Source organism: Schistocerca cancellata, chromosome 8 (genome assembly GCF_023864275.1).
Source record: "Schistocerca cancellata isolate TAMUIC-IGC-003103 chromosome 8, iqSchCanc2.1, whole genome shotgun sequence".
Classification (NCBI taxonomy): Eukaryota; Metazoa; Arthropoda; class Insecta; order Orthoptera; family Acrididae; genus Schistocerca; species Schistocerca cancellata.
This window is the reverse complement of record NC_064633.1, coordinates 360,978,661-360,995,194: the sequence shown is the minus strand read 5'-3', so window position 1 is coordinate 360,995,194 and position 16,534 is coordinate 360,978,661.

The window sequence follows — 16,534 nt, the reverse complement described above, 5'->3', positions numbered from 1 at the left end:
AATCGCTTTAAAACATTTCAGCATGTACCAAATGAAATTTTGATTTCATTGTTTATCCAAACGTTCACAAGTCGATTAACACTCTCTGTGATTAGCTAATGTGGTTTAAAAGCTGTCCTGAATGCGGTGAGGTAATCAGGCTTTCTCCTCCATGGGTTGTTTCTCAAAGAAGAGTCTAGTCCCTGTCTTTTAATGACATGTCTTTCTTGCAGGAGCTTGGCAATCACTTGATTGATCGTTTATCCCATTAGCGCGTGAGAGTATTTCACTTGAAACAACCCAGGTTGCACGTCAAATAAAAATTGCTACACATCACAAACCATTAACTGAACATTCTTGAAGTATGTATAATTGGATCGGCAATTTCTAAAAGGTCCCATATTCACACAGGTTAATTTTCGACAATAACATCCAAATGGTTTCAGAACCACTATTTTTTGTTACGAATGTCGCAGCACATAATCAACGGAATTAGTGTTCCACATCTATATCTACATCTACGTGGTTACTCTGCAATTCAGACTAAGTGGCTGGCAGATGATTCATCGAACCATTTTCATACTACTTCTCGACCATTCCACTCTCGAATGGCGTGTGGGAAAAAGGAACACTAGAATCTTTCCGTTCGAGCTCTGATTTCTCTCATTTCATTATGATGATCATTTCTCGCTACCTAGGTGGGTGTCAACAAAATATTTTCGCATTCGGAAGAGAAAGTTTGTGATTGAAATTTCGTAAATACAGGGCTATTACAAATGATTGAAGCGATTTCATAAATTCACTGTAGCTCCATTCATTGACATATCGGCACGACACACTACAGATACGTAGAAAAACTCATAAAGTTTTGTTCGGCTGAAGCTGCACTTCAGGTTTCTGCCGCCAGAGCGCTCGAGAGCGCAGTGAGACAAAATGGCGACAGGAGCCGAGAAAGCGTATGTCGTGCTTGAAATGCACTCACATCAGTCAGTCATAACAGTGCAACGACACTTCAGGACGAAGTTCAACAAAGATCCACCAACTGCTAACTCCATTCGGCGATGGTATGCGCAGTTTAAAGCTTCTGGATGCCTCTGTAAGGGGAAATCGACGGGTCGGCCTGCAGTGAGCGAAGAAACGGTTGAACGCGTGCGGGCAAGTTTCACGCGTAGTCCGCGGAAGTCGACGAATAAAGCAAGTAGGGAGCTAAACGTACCACAGCCGACGGTTTGGAAAATCTTACGGAAAAGGCTAAAGCAGAAGCCTTACCGTTTACAATTGCTACAAGCCCTGACACCCGATGACAAAGTCAAACGCTTTAAATTTTCGGCGCGGTTGCAACAGCTCGTGGAAGAGGATGCGTTCAGTGCGAAACTTGTTTTCAGTGATGAAGCAACATTTTTTCTTAATGGTGAAGTGAACAGACACAGTGTGCGAATCTGGGCGGTAGATAATCCTCACGCATTCGTGCAGCAAATTCGCAATTCACGAAAAGTTAACGTGTTTTGTGCAATCTCACAGTTTAAAGTTTACGGCCCCTTTTTCTTCTGCGAAAAAAACGTTACAGGACACGTGTATCTGGACATGCTGGAAAATTGGCTCATGCCACAACTGGAGACCGACAGCGCCGACTTCATCTTTCAACAGGACGGTGCTCCACCGCACTTCCATCATGATGTTCGGCATTTCTTAAACAGGAGATTGGAAAACCGATGGATCGGTCGTGGTGGAGATCATGATCAGCAATTCATGTCATGGCTTCCACGCTCTCCCGACTTAACCCCATGCGATTTCATTTTGTGGGGTTCTGTGAAAGATTCAGTGTTTAAACCTCCTCTACCAAGCAACGTGCCAGAACTGCGAGCTCGCATCAACGATGCTTTCGAACTCATTGATGGGGACATGCTGCGCCGAGTGTGGGAGGAACTTGATTATCGGCTTGATGTCTGCCGAATCACTAAAGGGGCACATATCGAACATTTGTGAATGCCTAAAAAAACTTTTTGAGTTTTTGTATGTGTGTGCAAAGCATTGTGAAAATATTTCAAATAATAAAGTTATTGTAGAGCTGTGAAATCGCTTCAATCATTTGTAATAACCCTGTAGATATCGCAGCAAAGAAAACCGCCTTTGTTTCAGTGACTTCCACTCCATATACTTCCACACGTATCATATCAGTGACACTCTCACCCCTATTGCGCGATAACACGAAACGAGCCGTCCTTCTTTGCACTTTTTCGATGTCCTCCGTCAATCCTACCTGGTAAGGATACCACTACGCGCAGCAATATTCCAGCAGAGGACGGACAAGTGTAGTGTAGGCCGTCTCTTTAGTGGGTTTGTCGCATCTTTTAAGTGTTCTGCCAACAAAGCGCAGTCTTTGTTTCCCCTTCGCCACAATATTATCTATGTGGTCTTTCCAGTTTAAGTTGCTCGTAATTGTAATTTATAGGTATTTAGTCGAACTGACAGCCCTTAGATTTGTGCGATTTATCGTATACCCAAAATTTATCGGATTTCTTTTAGTACCCATGTGGATGACCTCGCACTTTTCTTTGTTTAGTGCCAATTGCCACTTTTCGCACCATACAGAAAGTCTCTGTAGATCATTTTGTAATTGGAATTGATCGTCTGATGATTTTACTGGACGGTAAATTACAGCGTCATCTGCAAACAATCTAAGGGGCCTGCTCAGATTATCACCTGGATCATTTATGTAAATCAGGAACAACAGAGGGCCTATGACACTATCTTGCGGAACGCCAGATATCACTTCTCTTCTCATCGACGATTTACCGTCTATCACTACGAACCGGGACCTCTCTGAGAGGAAATCACGAATCCAGTCATACAACTGAGACGATACTCCATATGCACGCAATCTGATTAATAGTCGCTTTTGAGAAAAGGTATCAAAAGCGTTCTGGAAATCCAGAAATATGGAAACGATCTGAGATCCCTTGTCGACAGCACTTATTACTTCATGGGAATAAAGAGTTAGCAGTGTTGCACAAGAACGATATTTTCTAAATCCGTGTTGGTTATGTATCAATAAGTCATTTTCTTCAAGGTGATTCATAATGTTCGAGTACAGTGTATGCTTCAAAATCCTACTGCAAATTGAGGTCAGTGATATAGGTTTGTAATTCAGTGGGTTGCCCCTGTTTCCTTTCTTGAATATTGGTGTGACCTCTGCTACTTTCCAGTCTTTAGGAACAGACCTTTTGTCAAGTGAGCGATTGTATATGATTGCTAAGAAAGGCTCTATTGTGTCTGCATACTCTGAAAGGAACCTGATTGGTATACCATCTGGACCGGAAGACTTGCCTTTCTTAAGTGATTTGAGTCGTTTCGCAACACCTAAGATATCTACTTTTATGCGATATGAAGAAAGCTTTAGGCTTCGAAAATCGGTGAAATGCGGTCATTTTAGCAGTGACTTCAGATATCAAATATATAAATCTCTGTCTAATAACAGATTAGGCAGTAAGGTGTTACAAGCCCATTGCAGTGGTTGTACAAGCAACAAATGTATCTTCAGCTGTGACGTACAACGCATCTATTAATGCTTTAGTCTGTGACACCAGTCCTCTTCTACAGAGACTGTCAGTATACAATATCTTGTGTGGGATGTATTCCATAATTTTCTTACTGTCTTCTATTTCCTTATGTTTATCTGGAACATATCCTCTGTACAGCTGCACACTGATGCTGTCACACGTTTTGTCACTGGGAAACTTAAGTCCAAAATGTTCTGAATACTATCATCGATTAACGTTCTATATCTCTCCCTCGACGTTCCGTAGAGAATGTATGTCTCTTACAGAAACTCGACCATTATTTGTGAAACAGGTCTATTGAGATTTAGTTACTTGCATTTCTCGAATTTGCACATACTTTGGATGGCTCAGACACTAAGCGACTGTTTTGAATCGCTTATTATTCACGCGCAGTCTTTGGTAAGAGTAGTCGCGCCGCTGGAAGTTGCGTTTTTTTGGTCATCGTTGCTTTGCAGCGAGGAGCGCCGAAGTTCTATCGTTAGAAGTAGTAGAAGAAAGACGCCGAGCAGAGGACTCGTGGCAATGTAGACGTAAAGTTAAATACATCTGTGTTTAAGTAAAATGATTTGTTTTTGAATATTGTGAAACAGACGAGAAGGATTTGCTTAGTGATTTAGAATGAAAAGAGAATGAAGAGGAATGAAGGTAATATTTTTATTGTTGGCAAAACAGTCGCGAGTAGTTAGACTCATTACTGAACGAGACATCCATACCAGGGAACTTTAGATTTTTCATTAAAGATTGTGTAATTTTCAGTCTAAGATATTTTTTATGTTTATCAATTATTTGTCTGACTTTCGTGAGAGTGAAATTTTTATCAGTGTTGCACTTTGTGAATGTTATTGTGTGTTGTAACATGAATTTCGTACAAGTAATAATATATCAGATAATTTAAAAACAGTTTTGTAATGAAATATTTCTCCTAAGAGCATTGTCCACATCCTCGATCCAATTAATTTTTATTCAAAGGAGTTTTTGACTCAATGATGTGTATAACATAGTTTACTTGTTGTCTGGAGCATTGTACTAAGCTCTCAGTAACTGTCGTTAGGAATTTGCAGCTGGCGCACGGAGAGCAGGAAGCACCGCATTTACAAGTAATTACATTACGAGGTGAGATATTTTCATTTTAGCCTCAGTTAGTTAAGAAATTTATCAACGCACGGGACCAGTTTCAGGAACAGCATTATTAGGCAGATCATTAACGCATAGGGGCCACTTTGTTTAATTAAAGCGATTGATAGTAAAATTTGAGATTTAATTCTTCTGCGCATATTTTTTAAGAAATATTATAAAGCATGGCCAAATGCACGTCGTATTTCGCAGACAGATATATTCGGTTTCTCTCGCAGTTGAAAATGCACACAGTCACCCAAACCTAAACAATAGCAGTTACAACCAAGCCAGATCATAAATCAAATCAAACAAATATAATCAGTAAAGGAAACATTCACAAGTGCCAGTGAGATGCCTCTTTAGAATAATATGTAGTATCGACCCCTAGAGAACCACAAACTGCAATAAAACACTTATCAAAAAAATGATGGGTGAAATGGTAGTTCAGGAAGTTTCCAAAGTCATTCACTTGTTCATGGTGCGGGGAGGCATCGGTATGACTTCAAGTCACGGCTGGTAGGATTGATGGAACTCTAAATGCACGACGGTACATTGCGAACACCCTGCGTTCTCATGTGTCACCTGTCAAGTGACAGTACTCAGGCACCATTTTTCAATAGGATACTGCTCATTCTCATATGGCACGTCTCTTTATGAACGTGATGCTGACATTCTTCTGTGGCCACCAAAATGCTCAGATCTGTCCTTATAGTACAAGTGAGGCACCAGCTCGAGATATTATCTGATATTTTAGAGACCAGTTACAACAGTTGTGCGCCAACTTACCTCAGAAGGGATACAACGGCCTTATAACGATTCTACCAACTGAATCAGTATCCAGGTCAGAGGGGTTGCGACGCCATATTGATAAGTGGTCTCATACGTTCAAGTACTTTGTCAATTTCACAAGCTTTTGTAATCACTGAAATAACATCACATATCTTCTCAATCCGTGAATTTTCATTTCGTTTCCTCAATCCTTTGTGGGTGCTCGTCTTTCTTTGTCAGACAGTTTACATTCCGATGTAAAAGAGGGATATTGATGTTTGAATTTAGATTATCATTAATTCGTAAGAGATATTTATGCTAAAGAAATTTCATCGACTCGTTAACTCATTTAGGACATGCCACAGTGTGAATACAGTCCTGAAATAGAAGTGGTAGCATATGCTACGTAGAAATATGGGTTATCAGGCAATGAAATGGGAAAAATCATCAACTGAATGACTGAGAAAACAAATACTAACTTGCTGTTCACAGAGCAAAATTCTCCACGAGCGTTCTGTCTTGGTAACGCAGAAACACTTTTTATGCGGTATTACAAGTTCTTGACTACAGTGGGACGATGCTTAACAAAATGCTGTGGATTACCAACTTAAGGAAAAAGCCGACAGCACCCTCTAGGTAGTGGCCAGAGTGGAGTATCGGTCCTCCTCTTACACTTCGTGTCGTCGACTGGATGAGGTGAATCTCGTGTCATCATGATGCCACCCAGTCAATAGCAGAGTTTATAATAGGTACAGTGGCACATATTGTCAAAGCTTCTATCTCAAAGCAGCAGCAGGTTTTGAGGCTTCTCGACTCTTCCAAGACGCTGTGCCAAGTGTTCTTTTGCAAGGTCCGAAGCGAACAGGATCGTGTGACCAAAGTGTTCTCCTACCTTGTTCTTCGGCTCCTGCTTTATTCTCATTTGTTCATCTGTGACACCGTCTGCAGCCAATGGGATGTGTTAATACAACCTTGTTCCTCGCACTGCTAGATCGTACTTTGTCCCTTCACCATACATTTCCCCAATAAATGCATTGAGGTGACAAAAGACATGATGTACCTCTTAATATCGTGTCGGACCTCCTTTTGCCCTGCGTAGTGTAGCAACTAGAAGTGACATGAACTTAACAGGTTGTTGGAAGTCGCTGCAGAAATATTGAGCCATGCTGCCGATTAGCCGTCCATAATTGCGAAAATGTTGCCGTTGTAGGATTTTGTGCACGAACTAACCTCTCGATTATGTCCCATAAACATTCCATGGGATTCATATCGGACAGTCTGGGTGGAAAGTCATTCGCTCGTGCTGTCCAGAATGTTCTTCGAACCAATCGCGAGCAACTGTGGCCGGGTGACATGGCGTATTGTCATCAACAAAAATTCCATTGTTGTTTGAAAATATAAAGTTCAGAAATAGCTACAAACGGTCTCCAAATATCCAAACGCAACCGTTTCCAACCAATGGTCGATTCAGTTGGACCAGATGACCCAATCCATTGAATGTAGGTAGAGCCCAGACGATCATGGAGCCACAACCAGCTTGCACAGTGCCTTATTGACAACTTGGGTCCACGGTTTTGTGGGGCCTGCGCCGCATTTGAAACCTACCACCAGCTCTGTGCAACTGAAATCGAGACTTATCTGACCAGGCCACGGTTTTCCATTAGCCTAGTGTCCAACCGATATGGTCACACTCTCAGGACGGGCACTGCAGGCGATGTCGTTCTCTTAACAAAGGTACTCGCGTCGGGCGTCTTCTGCCATAGCTCACTAACGCCAAGTTTCGCCGCACTGTCCTAACGGATTCGTTCGTCGTACTTCCCACATTGATTTCTCCGGTTATTTCAGGCAGTGTTGCTTGTTTGTTAGCACTGTTAACTCTACGCAAACGCCGCTGCTCTCGGTCATTAATTGAAGTCAGCCGACCGCTGCGTTATCTATGGATAGAGGTATTGCCTGAAATTTGGTATTCTCGTCACACTCTTGATACTATGGACCTCAGAATATTGAATTCCTTAATGATTTGCGAAATGGAATCTCCCAGGGGTCTAGTTGCAACTACCATTCGGCTTTCAGAGTCTGTTAATTCCCATCGTGCAACCATAACTACATCGGAAAGCTTTTCACATGAATCGCTTGAGTACAAATGACAGCTCCTTCAATGTACTACCCTTTTATGCTTTGTGTATGTAATACTGTCGCCATCGATATGTGTGCATATCTATCCCTTGACTTAGTTGTCACCTCAGTGAATTCCTAATAGTGGTTGACATCCTAACTAGTTTCACACACGTTCTATCAGGGACATATATGGGACTCTTGCTAGCCACGGGAGTAGTTTAACATCACGCTTACAGTTCATAGAGACACGTACCATTTGTAGACGTGCATTGAAAGTTGAAAAATGGCACTACGATATTGTCGCCTGAGATGTAACACACGAGGAAGCGGGATGTCCATGACTTACCACTTTACCGTTCGCTCAGTAACTACCGGACATAACCCGAAACTATATCCGATGGCTCCCCACACCATGACACCTCGACTAACACAGCAGTGCCTCTCTAAAATATTGGAAGAATGGGGCCTCTCTTTAGGTCACCGATAGTCTCGGACGAAGGTGTTCTGTGTTAGTGCAGAACGGCGGTTCAACGATGTACACAATGCTACGCCATTCACCATCAGTCCTGATATTAAGAAAATTATACATTCATTCAAAAATAAAAGCTCAGATGGTTTTGATGGTGTTTGTTCTCACATAATAAGCTCGATATTAACCAAAATATGTTATGAATCATTAATTCAAGGTATTTTTACTGACAGAATGAAATATGCCGGTGTTAAACCCCTCTTTAAGAAAGGTTATAAGAGAGATGTCATCAACTGACGACCTGTTTCACTGCTGAGATCATTCTCCAAAATTTTTGAGAAAATTATGCATTCTACATAGTATCTCACCTCAGCAAAAACAATGTCCTCAGCAAATGATAGTTTGGCTTTCATAAGAGTTGTTCTACTGAGAATGCCATTTACATGTTCACTCAACTGATATTACAAATATTAAATAATAAAACAGCGCCGGTTGGTATTTTCTATGACCTATCTAAGCAATTTGACGGTATGAATCACAGTATTCTCCTAGATAAATTGATGTTTTGTGGGATCGATGGGATAGCCAACAAATGGATAATGTCATATCTAACCAAAGGAATGCAGAATGTTGTAGTTAATAATTTAACCAATATTGCAATGCAAGATGAACTTCTAAAACCCCTTTAACGCTATCCGAAGGATGAGTTGAAATGGAATGGAAATGAAGTCGCATGCTTTTTGACAGAGCGGAAGACCCGCACAGCCGTACTAGGCAAGGTCCTAACGGAGGTGGTTGCCATTGCTTTCCTACTACCGTAATGGAGATGAATGATGATGAAGAAGACGACACAACAACACCCAGTCATCTCGGGGCAGGTGAAAATCCCTGACCCCGCCGGGAATCGAACACGGGACCCCGTGTTCGGGAAGCGAGTACGCTACCGCGAAACCACGTAATGCGGACATGAGTAGAAATACTTTAAAAATAATTAGAATAACGTAAAGCTATACAAACGCACCTGCGATAGGTAAAGCAACATTGGTTTGCCTCTCTTTGACCTGTTTCTATGCAGTGAGTGCAATGTCGCTGTCTGAAGCGTCACTCATTTCATAGATCGGAGGGATGTATTCCTCATCACCAATAGCGTTTGTAATGTTATCTTCTTGCAATTATTATTTCACGAATGTTACTGCGATCTTCAGCTTCGGATTCTTCATTCGACATCGAAATCAAGTATTTTAAAATTTCTGCATTAGGCAAACGACGTCTTGGAAGAGCCATTGTGAAGCAACTGAAATGTGGTCGCTTGAGCAACAAAACTTCCATACTCACTGACAAAGGATCTGCAGAATGCTATAAACCAATCAGGAAGGAAAACAACAATAGCTTTGGACATGTCGCAACGCTATTGTTCAAGCGTCGGTATCCGTCAAAATAACGGGTGGTGGTCCTTGTGATAGTTCATTGTTCCACTTTTCAGAATTGTCCTACACGATTTATTCTTTGCAGAGGTGTACTTCAAAATATTTACTAAAAGTCATAGCAAATCGGAGCTGTAGAATAACCTTTTACAAAAAATAAGTCCGCTAAAGCAGAGCACCCGCCAAAATGACGGATGCGGTTCCCCTAGTGTTAACGCACAGTGTATCCAGCACAGCACGTTCGTTATGTAAATAACATATTGCATTCAGCCTTACACACACACACACACACGCGCGCTACGTGGTCAATGTTCACACATAATGGATGTTGTACGACTTATGTGGATGATTCGAATATGGTCTGAAAAGATCCGAAACTAGTCATCAGTTAATAAAGACAAACTTATGTGCAACTTTAACGCTTTTTTTACAATTTTATTACATAATTTCAAGTTGCTATCCATATGCTGGAATTAAGTGAACCATTTCTTGTCGTAGTTGTATGGTCTCCTTTCCCATGGTCTGTTGTTGCGGCCTCAACCGTAGATGGTGACTACACTAGTAACCGGAATCAATCAAACGAAAATAGAATCACCCATACATCACCGGAGCATCGAACAGCTATATACTGTAACACAGAAAATAGGCAAATTTCAGAGAATGAAAAAGAAACTCTCCATTCCTGAAATAGAAAAGATCTTTTCATATTTTCCAGCAAACTAATAAACAAGCATTACATAAATACAAATGAAATATTTTTTGATGAATTACTAAGGCATAAATGGAAGTCCACGTATGTGGACCCCAAGTCTCACTTAGCGTGAAAACGCGCTAATCTTTTCTTCGTATTTTCTTTCCCCTTTCTACAATAAAATATTCTATTTAGCAATACACCAATACACTACTGGCCATTAAAATTGCTACAGCAAGAAGAGATGCAGATGATAAACGGGTATTCATTGGACATATATACAGGGTGTTACAAAAAGGTACGGCCAAACTTTCAGGAAACATTCCTCACACACAAAGAAAGAAAATATGTTATGTGGACATGTGTCCGGAAACGCTTACTTTCCATGTTAGGGCTCATTTTATTACTTCTCTTCAAATCACATTAATCATGGAATGGAAACACACAGCAACAGAACGTACCAGCGTGACTTCAAACAATTTGTTATTCACGAATGTTACTGCGATCTTCAGCTTCGGATTCTTCATTCGACATCGAAATCAAGTATTTTAAAATTTCTGCATTAGGCAAACGACGTCTTGGAAGAGCCATTGTGAAGCAACTGAAATGTGGTCACTTGAGCAACAAAACTTCCATACTCACTGACAAAGGATCTGCAGAATGCTATAAACCAATCAGGAAGGAAAACAACAATAGCTTTGGACATGTCGCAACGCTGTTGTTCAAAATGTGTTCAAAATGTTCTCCGTTAGCGAGGATACATGCATCCACCCTCCGTCGCATGGAATCCCTGATGCGCTGATGCAGCCCTGGAGAATGGCGTATTGTATCACAGCCGTCCACAATACGAGCACGGAGAGTCTCTACATTTGGTACCGGGGTTGCGTAGACAAGAGCTTTCAAATGCCCCCATAAATGAAAGTCAAGAGGGTTGAGGTCAGGAAAGCGTGGAGGCCATGGAATTGGTCCGCCTCTACCAATCCATCGGTCACCGAATCTGTTGTTGAGAAGCGTACGAACACTTCGACTGAAATGTGCAGGAGCTCCATCGTGCATGAACCACGTGTTGTGTCGTACTTGTAAAGGCACATGTTCTAACAGCACAGGTAGAGTATCCCGTATGAAATCATGATAACGTGCTCCATTGAGCGTAGGTGGAAGAACATGGGGCCCAATCAAGACATCACAAACAATGCCTGCCCAAATGTTCACAGAAAATCTGTGTTGATGACGAGATTGCACAATTGCGTGCGGATTCTCGTCAGCCCACACATGTTGATTGTGAAAATTTACAATTTGATCACGTTGGAATGAAGCCTCATCCGTAAAGAGAACATTTGCACTGAAATGAGGATTGACACATTGTTGGATGAACCATTCGCAGAAGTGTGCCCGTGGAGGCCAATCAGCTGCTAATAGTGCCTGCACACGCTGTACATGGTACGGAAACAACTGGTTCTCCCGTATCACTCTCCATACAGTGACGTGGTCAACGTTACCTTGTACAGCAGCAACTTCTCTGACGCTGACATTAGGGTTATCGTCAACTGCACGAAGAATTGCTTCGTCCATTGCAGGTGTCCTCATCGTTCTAGGTCTTCTCCAGTCGCGAGTCATAGGAATGTTCCGTGCTCCCTAAGACGCCGATCAATTGCTTCGAACGTCTTACTGTCGGGACACCTTCGTCCAGGAAATCTGTCTCGATACAAACGTACCGCGCCACGGCTATTGCCCCGTGCTAATCCATACATCAAATGGGCATCTGCCAACTCCGCATTTGTAAACATTGCACTGACTGCAAAACTACGTTCCTGATGAACACTAACCTGTTGATGCTACGTACTGATGTGCTTGATGCTAGTACTGTAGAGCAATGAGTCGCATGTCAACACAAGCACCGAAGTCAACATTACCTTCCTTCAATTGGGCCAACTGGCGATGAATCGAGGAAGTATAGTACATACTGACGAAACTAAAATGAGCTCTAACGTGGAAATTAAGCGTTTCCGGACACATGTCCACATAACATCTTTTCTTTATTTGTGTGTGAGGAATGTTTCCTGAAAGTTTGGCCGTACCTTTTTGTAACACCCTGTATTATACTAGAACTGACATGTGATTACGTTTTCACGCAATTTGGGAGCATGGATCCCGAGAAAACAGTACCCAGAACAATCTCCTCTGGCCGTAATAACGGCCTTGATACGCCTGAGCATTGAGTCAAACACATTTTGGATGGCGTGTACATGTATAGCTGCCCATGCAGCTTCAACACGATACCATAGTTCATCAAGAGTAGTGACTGGCGTATTGTGACGAGCCAGTTGCTCGGCCACCATTGACCAGACGTTTTCAGTTGATGAGAGTCTGGAGAATGTGCTGGTCAGGGCAGCAGTCGAACATTTTATGTATCCAGAAAGGCCCGTACAGGACCTGCAACATGCGGTCGTGCATTATCCTGCTGAAATGTAGGGTTTCGCAGGGGTCGAATGAAGGGCAGAGCCACGGGTCGTAACACATGTGAAATGTAACGTCCACTGTTCAAAGTGCTGTCAATGCGAACAAGAGGTGACCGAAACGTATAACCAATGGCACCTCATACCATCACGCCGGGTGATACGCCAATATGGCGATGACGAACACACGCTTCCTATGTTGGTTCACCGCGATGTCACCAAACACGGATGCGACCATCATGATGCTGTAAAAAGAACCTGGATTCATCCGAAAAAATGACGTTTTGCCATTCGTGCACCCAGATTCGTCGTTGAGTAAACCATCGCAGGCGCTCCTGTCTGTGATGCAGCGTCAAGGGTAACCGCAGCCATGGTCTCCGAGCTGATAGTCCACACTGCTGCAAACGTCGTCGAACTGTTCGTGCAGATGGTTGTTGTCTTGCAAACGTCCCCATATGTTGACTCAGGGATCGAGACGTGGCTGCACGATCCGTTACAGCCATGCGGATAAGATGCCTGTCATCTCGACTGCTAGTGATACGAGGCCGCTGGAATCCAGCACGACGTTCCGTATTACCCTCCTGAACCCACCGATTCCATATTCTGCTAACAGTCATTGGATGTCGACCAACGCTAGCAGCATGTCGCGATACGATAAACCGCAATCGCGATAGGCTGCAATCCGACCTTTATCAAAGTCGGGAACGTGATGGTACGCATTTCTCCTCCTTATACGAGGCATCACAACAACGTTTCACCAGGCAACGCCGGTCAGCTGCTGTTTGTGTATGAGAAATCGGTTGGAAACATTCCTCCTATCAACACGTTGTAGGTGTCGTCACCGGTGCCAACCTTGTGTGAATTCTCTGAAAAGCTAATCATTTGCATATTACAGCATATTCTTCCTGTAGGTTAAATTTCGCGTCTGTAGCACGTCATCTTCGTGGTGTAGCAATTTTAATGGCCAGTAGTGTATTTTATTTGAAGTGGTGAACTATATATTCTAATGCACCCAGAAAATAGAATTCTTATTGTTAATTTCTTTGAAATATATGATTTTGAATTCAAGTTTTGGTTGATGCCATGAAACAAATTCATAAAAGCAAGAAAATGATAATCATACAAATAATTTCTCGCAAGTAATTATTTGCTACGCCAGTAAATAAATCTTTGCGGCATGTTTTATGACAAGCTTCAAAACAATTATTTTTCACAATTCATAAATACATTCCACATTTGACGCACTTGTCGGTTATCTTTGAATTGCAGCCAGGTTTCCGTATTTTCAGGCATTCCTTGTCTCAACAAATTTTGGTCGATGGCCGACGTTTTGAAATGTAACTTCGGAAACCTGTTGCAACACAGGTTTTCTTGGCTTTTTATTCACATTTTCTACATCAAACATATCTTCACAGTCAGAGAAATTCTCTGTACAAGGATGTCCTCTTCTCCCAGCTACTGGCACTACATGTTAACGTTCTTATTGTTCAGAAGTCAGTTTCATCAAACTCAGAAGGATAATCTTCAGTTAAAAACAGAGTTTATCTGTCCAACCAGATAATTCCGCATTGCTGTCATTACAAGAGCTTGTCATTGCTCACCATTTAATGTTTCATGTGTTGCTGTAGAGCGCAGAAATAACTGTTATTTCCATATTTCATTATCGAAGACCAAATTGAAATTAGCAAATATGTGTAGTGACCTGAGGTCCACGTAAACTTAGGAAGAAAAACTACGTATTCTCTGTCAAAAATTTGAGCACAATAACTATTCGTATATCTTTTAGATCTGTAGAAGTAACCATTTTCGATCTACGACCAGCTGTAAACTAACACACGAATCATGTGTTTTAAGATGCTGAGACCTAGTTTGAAGCTAAGAATTATAAGGTCCTCACTTGCGGACCATTGGTCAATAGGCGGAAATATGCACCTATTTTTCTTAGAAAAAAAAAAGTGTCTGAACCGAGGGAACGAAGAGGGTAGGAGGGGTAACGCACGCACTGAGGCTAGCAGTCGTCACTGTGAACAACTGCTGTGAGCTTAAGTTGTTAGTACAAAGCGTAAATTGTTTTTATGAGCAAAACATTAAATATTCGTTTCATCTCAAAGTACCCAGTGTAGGTTCTTTCTGCCACCTGTATAATTTTGATTCTAAATGTTTGGGACGTTATTAGGCTAGTGTACCTCGTTACAAATAGAATACACGGGTGAGAGGCAGATTCTGCCACTTGCGCCGAGACTAGCTTTCAGCGTGTTGGCACCGTGACGTTGCTGGTCAGCCAGAGGCTGGCTTTGTCCGGCGCAGGGAGTGTCCTCATTCTGCACAGAGCGGCACGCCACACGACTCGTACCGTGCCTAATGAGGAACGGGCCTCATGTGTGCATGTGTGTGTCCGCCCTACCCCTTTCCACTAAGCACACAGCGGATGAAAAACGCAGCTGCGCGGCGGCAGAGTGGCTGCAGCAGCCAACATCAGCTGGGGCCGAGACCCGTGAAGCAGGCGAGCGACTCAACTAATTGCCCGGCCTGAATGGAACAGCACTGTGGGCAAGAGGTCTGTGTTTGCGGCTGCATAGCCTCGAATTATGCTTCGCTATACCGTACACTTCTTCACAATGGATGTAGGCTGGAACATCTAAACCTTTCTGACCTTCATAAGTGCTAAGGCAGACAGGCAACCAAACAGTTAAATGCAGTTTCACGTACGCTGAAGAGCCAAGGAAACTGGTATACCTGCCTGCTATCGTGTTGGGTCTCCGCGAGGACACAGAAGTAGCGCAACACGACGCCGTATGGACTCCAGTAATGTCTGAAGTAGTGCTGGATGAAACTGACACCATGAATCCTACAGGGCTGTCCACAAATCCGTAAGAGTATGAGGGGGTGGACATCTCTTATGAACAGCACTTTGCAAGGCATCCCAGATATGCTCAATACTGTTCATGTCTGGAGAGTTTAGTGGTCAGCAGAAGTGTTTGAACTCAAAAGAGTGTTCCTGGAGCCGCTCTGTAACAATTCCGGACGTGTGGGGTGTCGCACTGTCCTGCTGGAATTGCCCACGTCCGTCGGAATGCACAATGGGCATGAATAGATGCAGGTGATCAGACAGGATGCTTACGTACGTGTCACCTGTCAGAGTCGTATCTAGACGTATCAGGGGTTCCATATCACTCCAATTGCACACGCCCAAAGCCCTTACAGAGTTTGCACCAGCTTGAACAGCCTACCTTCCAAATTTTACAGAAGCTCTCCTGCGTTCGCAGGAGAGCTTCTGTAAAGTTTGGAAGGTAGGAGACGAGGTAGTGGCGGAAGTAAAGCTGTGAGGACGGGGCGTGAGTCGTGCTTGGATAGCTCAGTTGGTAGAGCACTTGCCCGCGAAAGGCAAAGGTCCCGAGTTAGAGTCTCGGTCCGGCACACAGTTTTAACCTGCCAGGAAGTTTCATATCAGCGCACACTCCGCTGCAGAGTGAAAATCTCATTCAGGAAACATCCCCTAGGCTGTGGCTAAGCCATGTCTCCGCAATATCCTTTCTTTCAGGAGTGCTAGTCCTGCATGGTTCGCAGGAGAGCTTCTGTAAAGTTCGGAAGGTAGGAGACGAGGTACTGGCGGGAGTAAAACTGTGAGGACGGGGCGTGAGGCGTGCTTGGGAAGCTCAGTTGGTAGAGCACTTGCCCGTGAAAGGCAAAGGTTCGGAGTTCGAGTCTCGGTCCGGCACACAGTTTTAACCTGCCAGGAAGTTTCAATCCAATGTCGGTGTAGACGGGCCCAGGCTTCGTGTCTTGCAGTCAGCGAGGGTACAGGAATGGGCCTTCGGCTCCGGAAGCCCATATCGAAGATGTTTCGTTGACACTTGTTGATGGCCCAGCACTGAAATCTGCAGCAATTTGCAGAAGGGTTTCACTTGTCTCCCGTTGAACGGTTCTGTTCAGTCGTCGTTGATCCCTTTCTT